This window comes from Genypterus blacodes, unplaced genomic scaffold, assembly GCF_046128005.1.
Source record: "Genypterus blacodes isolate CSIRO-AG114 ecotype Tasmania unplaced genomic scaffold, CSIRO-AGI_Gbla_v1 ptg000011l_1, whole genome shotgun sequence".
Taxonomy (NCBI): Eukaryota; Metazoa; Chordata; class Actinopteri; order Ophidiiformes; family Ophidiidae; genus Genypterus; species Genypterus blacodes.
Window position 1 is genome coordinate 1420793 of NW_027466825.1, and position 14805 is coordinate 1435597.

Here is a 14805-nt window from a genome sequence, read left to right on the forward strand (position 1 = left end):
TATTAGCACTCATTATCAAAATTCCTCCAGATGTTCGTTGTCATTTGAGAGCAAATTTGAGCTGATAAAGCATCTGACTGCTGTGATGGAGGAAATCTGGAGCGTCAATTAATGGACTTGAGCCAGCCAAAGAGCTGAGGGATGGAACCCCTTCAGAGCCTAAAGATCTTTATTCTCAACTATTCTTTTATTTCAAAGCAGCCATTCAGCGTAGGCGCAGTCTTGCCCTTGAGTAAAGAATCCGTTCTTCCCATTTAACTCATAGCAGGTAGTCCCATCACCAACAATGAGCAGCTTTTCATTTTGGACGACATTAAAATAGAATCAATAGATTATTTTTCAAGTGTCATTGATCAATCTCTGTAACACAAAGCAGAAAGACGAGGCGAAACATCTTCAGTACATTTCTGTGTCTAACACACTCGATTGCATGAATTGGAAACACATCCAATACTTTTCTCTCCATCAATTCTCCATGCAGTGGCGATGTGACAGAATTAGGACTACAAAATGCAGGATCAAAGAGTTGCAAAGAGGAGGGATCCTGGCATGATTACAGGTCAGATGGAAGCGACGCTTCTCCTCCTCTCCTGTCACTAAGCTGCTACCGGAGGGTCATTAGTGGGGGGAACATATGCCATTCAGTATACAAGGTTTGCTGTCCAATTAATGGCCTGGATGCACTCGTTTGAAGCCCAAGCATAGAAAGTAGAAGAACACACACGCAGAGACAAGTTTTGAGTAATTTGCTTCACATCCATCACATTGTGTACCTGCATTGCAGTCTGTTATGCAAGTAAAAGTGCGCAGGCCACTTTTTCAGGCCACAGTGGACTCCAATTCACTCCAAGTATGTGCTGAGTTCAGTTGCAGTAGTAGAGCTCCATATTTACCTTGCAGATTAAGTGGAAATGTTTGCCATTGGATACATATGTTTGTGTATAAACTACAATATTTCTTTGTGAAATGTCAGTCAAGTAAAAGTAGAAAGTAACTTCCTTCTCACCCATCACATTGTGTGCCTGCATGCATCTCCCGCGATTGGTGCTAATTTTGTGTGGATGTGGAAAGTAGCACAAGATGTAAACCCTCCAGTACAGTTAAAGTACCCCAAAACTGAGATACTTTCATAAATGTTCCTCATAACTTTTTACCTCTGCCTACACGTTTGAGCATCCTCGCCTGTATGGGAAAACATTTCTTAAATACATGCCTGTGCTCGGTGCACAGAGGGCTTCGGGTTTGAGACTTGCGTCATAGCTCTTTGCCTGAGAACATACAGTGAGAGACGGGAAAAGAGATTTCTTCACCGCTTTCCCGAGACACGACGCACAATCACCTAAAGGAGCGAGCACACAAAGGAACACACAACCACTCGCCGCGTTCCATAAATCTTTTAAACTCCTGTCAAGTCCCACCAATATTCCCCTCACAAAGAATGCGTGTCGCCTCTGTGAGACACAGAAATTTTTTGGAGATATTTATTTACTCCTCTTCCCTCCGCCCACACAATCCTGGCAGTTTCATCTGCTTCATAGCCGCTGATATCCTGCATTCGGGGATGTCTGACTTTATATTTGCTGTCAGAGGAGAAGGCAAGGACGAGGCTTAGCGAGACACACAGCAATATCCAGCCAGTCATCTGGTTTGTTATATGGCTTTTACAAACAAACTTTTGTGCTCTACAGCAACAATAAATACATGAAATCCCAACCAATTTGTAGTTCAGTGTTCTCTCACAGGAAAGAACTGTACAACGGTGTTCGCCGAGAAGAGGCCTATTTGAGCCCGTTCGTGTAATATAGAGGAAAATAGAGAAAAATCGGCAACAAAGAAATTCTAAGATATCATATATGAGCTCTTTTTACTGTATAGTAGAGAGAGTTTACATTTGTAAATTCTTTTGATCAAATGTGGGGTCCTCTGGAGGTTAGAAATGACCAGCGTGTCCTCTGTAAGGGAAAAGCAGGACAAGTTCCCCTTTCAACCAAATCACATTAAGCCATTAATTATACGAGTAGGGGTTGTGCACTAAACAAACTGAAAATAAAAATAGCATTAACCGGCCATTTAATAGGAAGGGTGGGGGCAGGGATGTCTGTTTGGGAGCACTTCAGCTTAGTTTGGGCTGCGATGACCTCGGAGAAGCCAAGGACTAGCGGTCCAACACCCCGAGAAAGATGGATTCGGCTGCCCGGAATGGGCCTGGATTATCTCCCTGGCACAGGAGCCGCAAGAAAAGGAGCGACCGAACATCTCTGGGAGGTGAAAAATGAGGGAGCGTGATACTATTTCTCCTTTAATTCACAAGGGGTGGCCTGGCTGTGCCTGCGATAAGACACAAGTGATCAACATCCTTTGAGTTGGTGGTGACTTGGGCTACAAGCACGCGTTCCCTCGCGCTTCTCCCTTGCTGATATGTAGGACATATTTTACTTTTTCTACAGTTACAGTGTAGGTGAACAGAAAATGGAAACCGTGGAGGAGTGAGACAGAGTAATCGTATGGAAGCCTTGTGCTTGAAACACTGTAAGGCTGACCTGAAGCTATGATCAAAGGTGGGGTGGGGGGGTGCTTCAAGACGTCTGTGTACTATTTTCTTGTTTAGTTTTCGTATTATTAGTATTGTGAAGTGCTGCTTACCGGTTTCATTGTCGCAGCTCCAAACATAGGCATCTCAGGTCAATCACACAGCTGGTTGTTGTAGGATGTGAGACGTCTTCTCACTTGGCTGGCTGCCCATTGAAGTGAACTTGGAGCAGCTCGTCAGCAGTTTGAACATGTCAACAAACTCTGTGAAAAGACTTTGATTTGCTTCATTTGAGACATTAACCAAGCACTTCAGTTCACCAGTCTGGATTTCTTCAGAAAGAACAGCGTGCATTGATGTTAGCAATCAAGAGACACGTGGAGGAACAATACCACTCATTAAAAGCATTGTACTCAAATTAATTTCACATTATGTGGAGACAAAGAACTTGGTGTTTCTCAGTGAAATGGCTGAAAAGTGACAAACGTTCTCTTTCTCTCACAAGCGAATAGCTGAAAAAGATTTGATTTGAAAATCTACCCTGATTATACTCGTATATCAGCTTGTAGGAAGTTGGATCAAATTAATTCTCAATCTGTTTGTTTTATGACAGTGATATTTGCCCCTTTTCACATTAAAGAATTGCGTTCAGAAGAATGTCAGCCTTATGAACAAAGGGATCTCATCACTGATGAAATGAGCTCAAAAGATCTGCTTCGAAGAAACATTAATGAGGAGAACTGACACTGTTTACTTTTGTTAAAGGCATTAAAGGTGAAAAAAAAACCTAGGTGTGTGGTGCAGTAGAAAGCACCCTGTGAAGAAAAAACGACATCAGCAAAAGCTCCTTTCAAATGCCAACATGAAAGTTGGTAGGAAAACCAAAACAATTAAGAGAGAAAATGTAGCTCTCTTATCTGAATCCTCTATCGCACAGACGATACAAGTTGTAATGGAAGTCCCCGTCTCTGTCGTACACTCTTCCATCCCTGCTCCGGCCCGGCTTTATCTCACCTTGCTCAGGACAAAGGTGAGTGATTGCTGTCTGGGCTATTTCAGGAGGGGGCAGGTTGGCACCGAGGCACCAGTACTGGCCCCTCCCCTACCGCTGCGCCCCACAGTTGCGTTGTCACAACCAATGAAAGCGATGGTCTCTCAAACCCCCTGTGCCGTGATTAAATCTGCTCCTCTGAAATGCCAGAGTTTGAGCTGGCATCTACTCAATATTGGCTGTTAATTACATTCCTCTAATTTATTCATCTCTAAATGATAATTGTTCACCTCGACATTATTCAACTATGTGTGATGCATTACTGCAGTTTGGTCTAATTGCTTTTACCAAGCACAAACAACAAAATAAGACAAGATGAACAAACTTTTAACACAACTTGAACAAATTTCTCTAAAATAATGAATGTACTGATCAGCTTCTGCGTACGCCTACTTTAATGGAAAATGTCATATTGTTAAAGTCCCTCTTGAATTTATAGCTGCTGCTTGATTCAAATGCTCTCCGCTTAAGGCCAAGATTAGGAATTATAGACAAAATCCAGGGGTGTGCTGTCCCAAAACAATGGGATTTGAATCTTTAACCTTTCTGCCACACTGAAATCATTCACATAGAAACCTTGTGACTTAGGAAGACAACTAATAACAATTCATTGTAGCAATTTGTAGCACTCATACTGACTAGACCTGAAAATAGCTCAGTCGGCTTGTCAGCAAGAAAATCAAGTTTAAAGCTAAACGACAAACCAGATACTGTAATTTGGCAAGGTTGACTTGGACCAAAATGAAGCTAAAATTCACAACTCCCACACCATAGTAGTAGTTGTAGTAAGGCCAACTTCTTTGTGTCAAATGTCTTTCTGTCTTAAAAACAAAAGCCAAATGAATCTGTTCACCTTCACTATAATCCACGCTTTGTCTTGAGTTAATAAATCTGCCTCTCCTCACAGAATACACTACCAGGGCTGCGTGCTCAAATTCATAAGCTGATGCACTCCACCAGATAGGCAAATACACTTGAAATACATTTGATGGTCAGAGGACATGGCTGTCATGTCGCGTGTACTGTGATTGACAGTCAGATACAGCGCGTCTGTCATTGTACCGTGTAATCAAGTCTTCACCCGCCATCAGGAAGTGTTGGTTACTGGTAGCATGCCATTACCAGATCTACTACATCCCTTAAAGCACTGTCTTCCTGTACCTTTTCATGCGCTTACATCATCCCACCCCATTTGTTGTTTACTTTTGTCTATTTAATTTATTTATGTGTATGACTTTTTCATTTCAGTGCTGCCTGGCATAGCTGGAATCTGAAAGCAAAAAAATGCAGCCTGCACATTCATCATCTTTCAATTTAGAGCCTTGAGATTCACCCTCAAAGATGTACTAATGCGCCAATTGGGAGACAGATATTTGCATTTTGATTAGTAAGGGCAGCACTCGTCTCTCTCGTCTCCTGTCCCGCCCTGCGACGCTGCCGACAATCTAACCGCAACAGCACAGATTGAAACTATACAATTAAATAATGAGTTTGGATGGAATGGGCGCCACTGGGGGCCATGTTCTTTCAGTGCCATATCCGATGATTACTGCGGAGTGGTGCATTCCTGTAGTTTGGATGTCAAGAGACGGTCTTGCGACAAAGTTTCTCATGCTCTAACTTTGACTCTAATTTTTCATTGTTTTGGGTAAAGGAGCGCATTGGTCTGAGCTCTTCTGTGTTGGTCATAAAGAGTACGTTAGGGGAAATTCAGACATAACCATGTGGGGGTGGTTTATCGCTTGTATTAGTAAGTAAGAGCTCGCCTCTGATGTTCTGTCTCCAACAAGAGCTGCGATGGGGGAAGGGAGAAAAACAGCAAATGAAATATAACAAAAAATATCCCTTTCCCTGGTGCCTAGTGATAATTCAGTGTGCCAGGCAGATCTGTGGTGATCCGACTCCAAATGTTTTGTTTGCGATGCATTAATTTCTCTGGGTATCTTAGAGGAAAGACAAAAAATCTTCCTCTTCCCAATCAAATATGCTTGACAAGTGTGTTGGTTTGTGTATTCTCCTGTGTCCATACACTGCGTGCTTTTGCATCCGCATATTCCACATATACAAGCAAGATATAAATCTGTCCCGTTGTGTGTCTGAATCCATCGCTGACCATCCTCTGCAATGTCACAAGGGACCGTACACCAAATCAGCCTGACAGATGTCAATCAAAACTTGCACGCAGACGTCCCATAACTGTAATCGAGTGGTAGGGTTATGTATCAACAGGCTGAGATTGAAGCAATACATTACCATATGTTTGCATAACCTTGAGGCTGAGTAACCTTGAAGAAGACAGCTGTTTCTCAGCTTGGATGCTCAGCCATCTCGTGATAAGAATTCAATTTAAGTAAGGAGGAGATGTATCTGTAGCAAGTGCAGAACGTCATAGATTTTCCTTCAGTATCTTTAAGCATCACCTCCACTGAGTTTGGTCTGTCTAATAACACTTGTTTAATTGGAATATGGCACTGAATCTCTGCCTCTCTCTTTCTTCAAGGTCTTTCCGGTTGCCGCTGCTGTTTGTGTTGGGGCATTGTTTTATTACCTTCAAAACTCTGCTGGGGAAAAAATCTTAAGACGGTGGTTGCCTAGTAACAAGAACCTGACGGTTCCGCCACAGGAGGAGTGGAGTGAAGAGCGGCCCGAAGCGTAGCAAGGGACGACGGGGAAGAGGTAACACTCAGACTGGAACAGCAGCAATATGGTCACAGCTGGAACCTGCAGGTTAGGACGGAGTGGAGAAGCACGCTCACCTGTCCCTTTAGAATTGCCAGCAGAGGGGCCGCGAGGTGATGAGATGAATGTGAATCAATTTATCTGGGGGTCAATGTCTCTTTATCAAAGGGCAATAGATTCAAAAATCCCTGCGTTCCAGCTATGAACACAATAACATGATGGCAACACAGGAAAAAGGAAACATCACATGCATTTGTCTGTACCACACTGTGCAAAACTGACAACATGACCAAGTCGACAATGGAGTCTGAAAATATTCCTCCTAAAAACACTGAAGTTACAGCTACCCAAGAGAATGGCAACAACTTTGTTTTGGATGATTTGTTTGCTTAGTAATTCTAGAAAACCAAAAACTAGGAAGAAACTAAAAATCACGCTCAAAAATACTTAGAAAATATATGATAATACAGTGAAATAAAAAACATTTTCAAAAATCAAGATCTCAAACTATCTCAAATCTAAAGAAATATTCCTAAAATTCATTGAAAATGACTTTATGACATGGAGACTCCAGAGGGTTAAAGTAAGCTCTTAAAACATTGTAACTACAGTAATTACAACCACCAGACGAATTCTCCAGGCTAGATCTTTGCCTGTGTTGTATAAAAGTGTCTACTACATGTAAATGTGGTGGCATAAGAGTACTTAACCCTTTGAAATGTTTTGGAGTAGTAGAAAATCTCCCAAAGTGGACATTCTCAAGTCAAGTTGATTCGTGTCGCCTATTATCACATACATTTTAAGAGCTTTTAAAGGCCCACACCACTAAAACATCTAGACAAGGACACCCTCAATATATAAGGGATAAAAAAGGAAACCTTGTGTGAGACAGTTCAACAGCGAAAGTACCTTGGTTTGCTTTGCTTTCCAGCTTTGTTTATCTGTCAGAAACAACCAGATGAGTCTTTTTTTGGAACTTGGAAGGGAATCTATGCCACACGAAGTTGCCCTTCCCCAGTTTATGCCCTCAGACGTTTGGTTTCAGCAAAGTTTGATAAGCACCGACCCACTGGCAAACAAAACCAGAGCCGTGTTTTCAAATTGAGGTCAAGGCGGCGCCCAGACTGTGTACTGTACTGTGTGTTTGTGTAGCTGATTGTGTTTGAGGGTGTGCAAATTTCTTTGTTTATCTGTGTTTACACCCCTGGAAACATGATGAACTTATATGCGTTCACTTCGGGGAACGCTGCGACTCCTCCTGACATTTGCTCTATTGGAAATGAGGATGTGAGAGCTGCGAAGGAGAGTGCTTTCCTGGTACCACAACAGATATTTAATCATAATTAGGTAAACAATTACGGTGCTAATTGTTATTGGTGAGATTTCGGAGCGCAGAGAGGAGAAATGTCAGGTTTATTGGCAGGGGATCTTCATCCTCTCACTTTTCTTTCTCCCTCACTTCACTTTTGAGTTTCACCCATGTCTCTCACCTCCTGCAATCATTATGGCGTCCCAAACACGCTCACACACGCTCACACTCACACGCACACACACACACACAAATATGATATTCCTATGTCATCGCCATTTGATTGCGCTCATTTGTTGCTGTTCTCTGAAGATAAGAAGAAAAGGAGGTAAAGGCCACATAAAGGCCAGTGTGAATGGCGAGGCCTTTGAGTGTCACACAGTGTTACAAAGGAAGTGGACAAAAAAGGAGGTCAGCCTGAGAACCACAAGGCTGATAAGTGTCGATGTTTGAGGGTCACACCGAGCTTGGTAAGGTGAAGCCTTTGCTGTGGCTATTGATAGCTCCACCAATACACCTCACACAGGGTGGGAATTGATGGTATCTTGCTGGTGTGGACCATGTTTGTGTTGTGTAGTGTGAGATATTTGAGTTTTAGATTCAGGATTGTAGTCTAGCTCCTTTCGTTTGGCAATGAGTTTTTTGGTAAAAACATGCACCTTTTCGTTCACTCCACACTGTGAGGCATGGTGTGTTTTCTGGCCAACACAACACTTGAAACAGAAACCATCTACCGCTCTGGCACATTTACATTGTTTTCCCTTCATAAATTCTGCTGAGCCCTCACAGTTTACAGTCACTTTGATCTGCCTCCATCTGTCGTTCCCATGAAACCCCCGGATCCCTCATTTATTCATTTTGTCAACAATCTCTTTTTTGTACAAAGACGTCTATTTTCTGTTTCAGAAATATTCACATGCAAGATGTCAAGGGCATGAAATGACAGTTTATTGTTCTGGTCATAGTTTACCCTTTCCCTTTCACACATTATCTTGAAGCCTAATTGGTTCCCTAGTTCAACATCATATTCTGTGATTATTTATTTAGGCTTCTGCGGTAGAAGTAAAGCTACAATTTTCACTTATGAGGAGAGGAAACTAAAAGAGACCAAATGCCACAGTCCGAAGACTGTGATTTAATCTTGATTATGAGTTAATGCACCATATGCTTCTTGCAATTAGCTGTCCGTGGATGACCCTCTTCTAATTTGTTAAGAGTTCAATGTAGCATAAAATCTAGAGCAGTTCGTTCCCAAGAGTTTAATCTGTTTTCTGGTAAAGGGGGGGGGGTGGGGGGGGAATAGTGGCGGTAGCTACACAGGGTAATTAGCTGGGCAGATCATGGACAAGACCTTCAACTCTCCTACCCCGGTCTCCCACCCGGACCCTTTCTGCGGGCCGAGAGTGGGCAGTCGTGGTGTTGAGCAAGGCAGAGAAAAGGAGGCGGAGGAGTGAGGACACGAGGAGTTGGGGGTAGATGATGAGACACTCTGAGATGTTCCCCCCCCCATTTTGTCCTTCTGAATGCATGTCAGAAGGTTCATTTAAGCCGACATTTCATCCTGATCTTCGGAAAATTACCCAAACCAAGAGAACACACTTAAACTCGCCAAACTCACCAAAGCTTAAGGCTAGAATCACTCAAAATATGTCGAAATCAGCCTCTTCAGTCTTAACAGCCTGTATGACACAGCCGCTAAGACTCCCTCTTACACACACACACACACACACTCACACTCACACTCACACTCTCTTAATCAAGGTTTGGTGAATTCAGAATTTCAAGCACCTCTCAACACCGCCAGTGCCTCGACTTTGTCTGATTAAAATGATAGAGGGGCTAGAGATTGTTTGATCTCCAAATCAATTTACATTTAAGATTCAATTTTGCACCTGTGAGACTTTGATTTCGGAACTTTACGCCTTACCCAGACTTGCAAGGATGGAGATTAATCTGTGCCAGCTGTTGAAGGGAACTGTGTGTCAGACACTCGCAAATGTATGCGGGAAAACTTCTCAAAGATGTTTGTGCCGTATTGCATTTGACGATTAAAACTGTTTCTTTCCAGATATGTTGGAATGTGTGGAATAATAACACTGCGTCTAGTTTCACAATTGCTGTTTACCCCCACGTTTGCACACAGGCGCGCACATTCTTTGTAAGAACATGCAAACGCGCGTGCACACACGCCTGCACACAAACCGCACAAAGAGGCAGAAATCCATGACCTTTGAAGCGCGGAGGGAATAAGTTATTTGGAGAAAAAATCCAAAGCGGTGGGATGGAAATCAATGTTGAAAGGTGAGAGAGGAAGTCTGGGTACACAGACAACGGGACCCCGGCACTAAATCACAGCGTACAGCTCTAATGTACACCTCCAGGGGGAAATATCTGTTTTAGAGAACTCTCAATGACTTATTGATCCCGGAATTAAATTACGTAAGCCCTTTCCCCTTTGTACAGGCCCATGATATTAAGACATGTTTGATGTTTGTATGCTTTTTAATGAAACCGGTTCTCCAGGGAGGCATCGGGAATTCTTGTTCTGCAACAGCGTCTATTTAGAATCGAAGTGAAACGGTTAATAGATGCAGAATAAAAGCAGACAAAGGTGACGTACAGTTAGCTCCATTACCTAAGCCTAATGTAAATTACTTAGTGTTCTTTTGTGCCTCTTTGGTCCCTGAAAAATGAACCCTCGACTTGTCTACGTGAGAAGTAATGGCGATGCTCTCTATATTTCATTAAGCCATTATTCGCTTCTGCACCATGAGTAATTAAAAGTATTGAATTGTTTGTGATTTCCTGAAGCCCACCATATGTTCTCTTTTTATATGATTATATCTACCTTAGCTCAGCAGCTAATAACAGTGTTCCTTGAAAGCCCATTTGCCCCGATTTTCCCTGGGGTAGGACTTCATCACAAAGGTCAATATTCAGTCTGAAATTAGCGATTCTGAGCATTCTTGTTCACATGTTTGAGATGGAAATAGGTGACATGGACATGATTTCAAGACACCAAAAGTGTGGCAGACAAGGGTGTGCTAGTTCTGTTACCTAAGTCTGATTATTATTACATTACATTTACATTACATTACTTACATTTGAGTCTCTTTGCTTCCTGAAAAAAATAACACTTGTGGAAGACTTACCTGTCGTTGTCTGAACAGCTCTTTGATGAGGAAAGTGGCACATAAGAGACCTGGGCCATAATTTTCGGTAGCGTTTTGATTTGTTTGTGAATTTCAAAGAGCAGGGCTGCGCTGCTCTCCTTAGTTGCTCTTCAAAAAGTTGGGCCACTGTCAAAAATCCTTGCAGCTAATGACCAACAAGAAAGCACTCAATAGAACCCAGACCTCCACCAAGGCCTAATAATCTCCCCAGTTAGCCATTACTTTCACACACATTTGAGGTGACAGAGTTGTTATAATGGCCGCCAAAGTTTGGGTCTGATGGTGGCACTGGGGGAAAGGTTGTGGAGTCATTAAAATCAATAGCCTTCTTACTGTTGGGAGCATGAGTGTGCACAGCAAATATTTATGGTTGGTTCAAGAGGGGATGAACTTGTGAGAATTGAGAGGTTGTGCTTGATAGTTGTGCAGGAATAAAGAACGAGGTTGTCTTACAGTTTGCAGCCTGGGTGCACACGGCAAATGTCACACTGGTCATTAGTTTTCAAGGTGGTGTGGTCAAAGAGAGTTGGATTGAACGCTTGGAGGAAGACCGGAGGAAAGATCAGGAGTTATTCTCTCACTGATGAAGCAAATCCTGACATTAGTTTTCAAATATGTTGAAGTCACAATAACTAAATGGCGGCGCTTGCATACTCGCACAGTCCTGCTGTCTGGCTGATGTTGGATAACGGGAAGCTTTTGTTTGCCGTGATCAAAACATCCGGCCTCCCGTGCGATGCCCCCATGGCTATTTTTGCGAGCTGTGAAATGACTCGCACGATGTCTGTTATGGCCGTTTCAAAGTGGCACCCAATTTATGAGACTTCTAAGCACCTTTTTCTGCACACCCCCATCAAGTAAACAATCGTTCAACCTCTTGAGAAGGTGAGAGATTGTTCAGGAATCCTCTCCAGCTTGAGCTGTTTCTCTGTATCTAAGTCCTCTGATGAAAGGACACTATTTCAAGAAATTCCACCAATGTTTTCTATTCGTCACGCCGAGATAAGAAATAAGAGCATCACATTTTAAAATGCGGAACTTGTCAAAATACAGAGCGTGTTTTGAGCGACGGCAAGTCACGTCATTTGACCTGGGACGAACATTGCAGGAACGCTTACATGCTTTGTCCAATTTGAGGGAATAATTAGGATAATTCACGCAGTACTTCTTTTTCCCCTGTGAATGACACGAACTTCACAGTCTACGACACGCTAATTGCCAGGTTTAGAACAGTAATGCCCTAATTAAAGGATGATGGAACACAATTTGCCAATTCCTTTCAGGTGTTAAACTGTGCAACCGTTCTTGCCTGATACCTTGTGCCTCCTCGTGATGGAATCTGATTGGGGAAAAACCTTGGAGCACGTCTCATGTTCTAAGGCGATAAGAGTTGTGGTTCACATTTTCGCTGCAATTCCACCCACTAGACAATCTCAGACTGTTTCATGAAGCGACCCGTCAACTTAATATCTCGCTGTCGCGTCCTAATAACCACCAGACCATAATATACATTTTTAAATTAACTGTACAAGTCGAAGCGTGTAGTTAATAACACTGTGATCTTCTTCATCCACTTTGAACTCGACTTTGACCAACACCAAGCCAATGTCACCAGAAGAAAGCGACGGAAAAACTTCTTAATCCTAAAGTTTTGAATCTTAAATCAAAAGCCCACGATTACCTGCGGTCCAAATTTGCAGAGGAGAGATTGAGATTGGTCGGTGAAGTTTATTTGCCAAAAGTCGATGTATTCCTCAGTCGCAAGTCATTGGAAAGACAAATTACCCCGGTCTGTTTGAGCAGGCACTTCTGAAATGATTTGAAGTGAAAGCCAAGCAGGGCGAGCAGCGGCAATCAACTGCTCAGCCTGAAGGGTGCTATTGTAACAATTATTTTAAGTCATATTTGTCCTTTTAGGTGCAAAGTGGAGAACGACAAGGAAGAAAAGGCAAACGTGTGTGTGTGTGTGTGTGCGCGCGCGAGAGTGAGTCAAACTGAGTGAGTTAAACTTGGTGTCACAAAAACATAGCAAGCCTCTTGATTTGTGACACTACCAACAGGCACCTTTCATGAAGCCTGTCATTTAGTTGTCACTTCTTGTAGATATTTAAAGGGTGCTCAAAGAGTTCATAGGTTCATGTCCATTAAAGTTGGGAGGAAAAATGTTATGCAATTATTCTTTACTCTCAACTTGAAATTGAGGATTGGCAAAAATCCTGTCCCACCCGATTGAGCTCTGTTTATTATCCCGATGCTTCTGTCAACACTTGAAGGCATCGTGACCTGATGGTGGCGCTGCAACAACTTTTGTCAGTAACACACTACATTTGTATCTGGCCATTTTCAGAAACCATTTAGTGCTGGTGCCCCAACATTTATTTCATACCTTTTTAAGAGTACTATTATAAGCACTCAAGCCCAACCATTAAATTATTATACCACAATAAACTCTCAAAACCTGTGGCACGGTGAAGCGTCTCTCAGAGGGCATTCCTACTTAAGAATGTGTAACCACTGTAACTCCTTTATAGGGAACTAATGAAGATGGTTAAACTTCATACTTTTATTCAGTCTTTGGGTCATTAACGCAGTGCTGACATGTTTGCCTTCTCCCTTGATAGGAGACAGAGAGTGCACTGAGGGAGAGCCCTGTGTTTGTGTGTGTGTGTGTGTGTGTGTGTGTGTGTGTGTGTGTGTGTGTGTGTGTGTGTGTGTGTCAGACTTCCCAGATCAATGAGCGAATCAAAACCACTGCTGAGGTTTCACTCCTCACTGTCCCTCTTTCATGTGTTCACCTTCTTGTTTCTCTTTCAAACCTTTCTTCATCTGATGCTGCCAGAAAGCCGCCGAAAATGTGCTGACAAATGCTTGTCTAGGTCGGTTCCAGCAACTTTATGTGCACTGTATCCCCCCAAGTCCCCCAAAAAACTACCTGCTCACACACTTCACCTCTCTGCTCTGCTGCAGGGCTGATAAGACGTTCAGCATTTCTGGCCCCGAGCAGAGTTACACACCAACCTTGGACCTGTGCTTAACTTCTCTTACTTCATTTACTTTAAGTAATCATCTTAAAACTTTTCTTTTCCAATTAGCCTTTCCTGTGTCCACTTATAGTGCAGGCTTAATGCTTTGATTATTGCTTTGCTGCTGTATCGTGGATTTTAGCAGTTTAATTTTGCGCATGACTATGTAGATTGGCCTCGGGCACCTTGGCAGGAACTTAAAGTGCATTCTTTTCAGTGTTATTACAGTTTAAACCGTCGCTGCTTTTTGTCGTGTTCAAAACATCTGAGGAAAATGATGGACACTGAATGTGCAACAAACTAGAGCAGCTCAAATATCGCCTTGTGCTTTTTTGAGGCTTCCACGTCACTATGAGGAATTAATACACAGATTTAAAGGTTTGCGTGGGCGACATTAACAATGCGCAATCTGATTTTCTTCAGGGAAACGACAATCATGCGCTACATGCCAGCACCTCCCCCGCTGGACCATTCAGACTAATGTTGATGTTTGACAAATGTGTAATAACAGCGACTCTGTTTTCCCAAATTGAAATTGAATTTGTGTAAAGATGAGCAGAACAGGGGTGTCGGCCCAGCACAAATAACTTAACTCCCCCGGTTGCTCTTGGCGAGGCTGAATTCATTTGAATTTATTAGGGAAGATGGAAGACGAGCATCGAGGGAGCGGCACTCAAATTCTCAATGGCTTTGAATGTCTACCTTTGCGAGCGAAATAGACTTTGGCTGAACAGGTGACAGCGGTATGTCATAATCACGGCTCTCTTTTTTCAAGATAAAACCTGCAAATCTATGAGGAGATTAGAATTACAAAATGACATCAGGAAATATCTAGATACCTTACATCATAATGCATTATAGATCTTTACTACACAATGACAAGGACCTTATACACCAGGCTATAAATTGTGAAGCTGCATATTTATTTTGCCCATAACGTGTTATAGGCAATCCTAAACACATGACAACCCCATCAGAAATGTGTACGCCACACCATAAAGTGCCATGAATCTGGTATGACCACAGGCACAGATTGTCAG

General features: G+C 42.6%; 1 long non-coding RNA gene across 1 annotated transcript in view; it reads left to right on the forward strand.

Annotated features, from left to right (window-relative positions):
- The first annotated feature begins 6096 nt into the window (after positions 1-6096).
- Positions 6097-14805, forward strand: part of LOC143007887 (uncharacterized) — a 70406-nt gene continuing 61697 nt past the window's right edge. The window contains exon 1 of the long non-coding RNA XR_012964531.1: positions 6097-6257. This is a non-coding gene — a long non-coding RNA (uncharacterized LOC143007887). The remainder of the gene's footprint in view (positions 6258-14805) is intronic.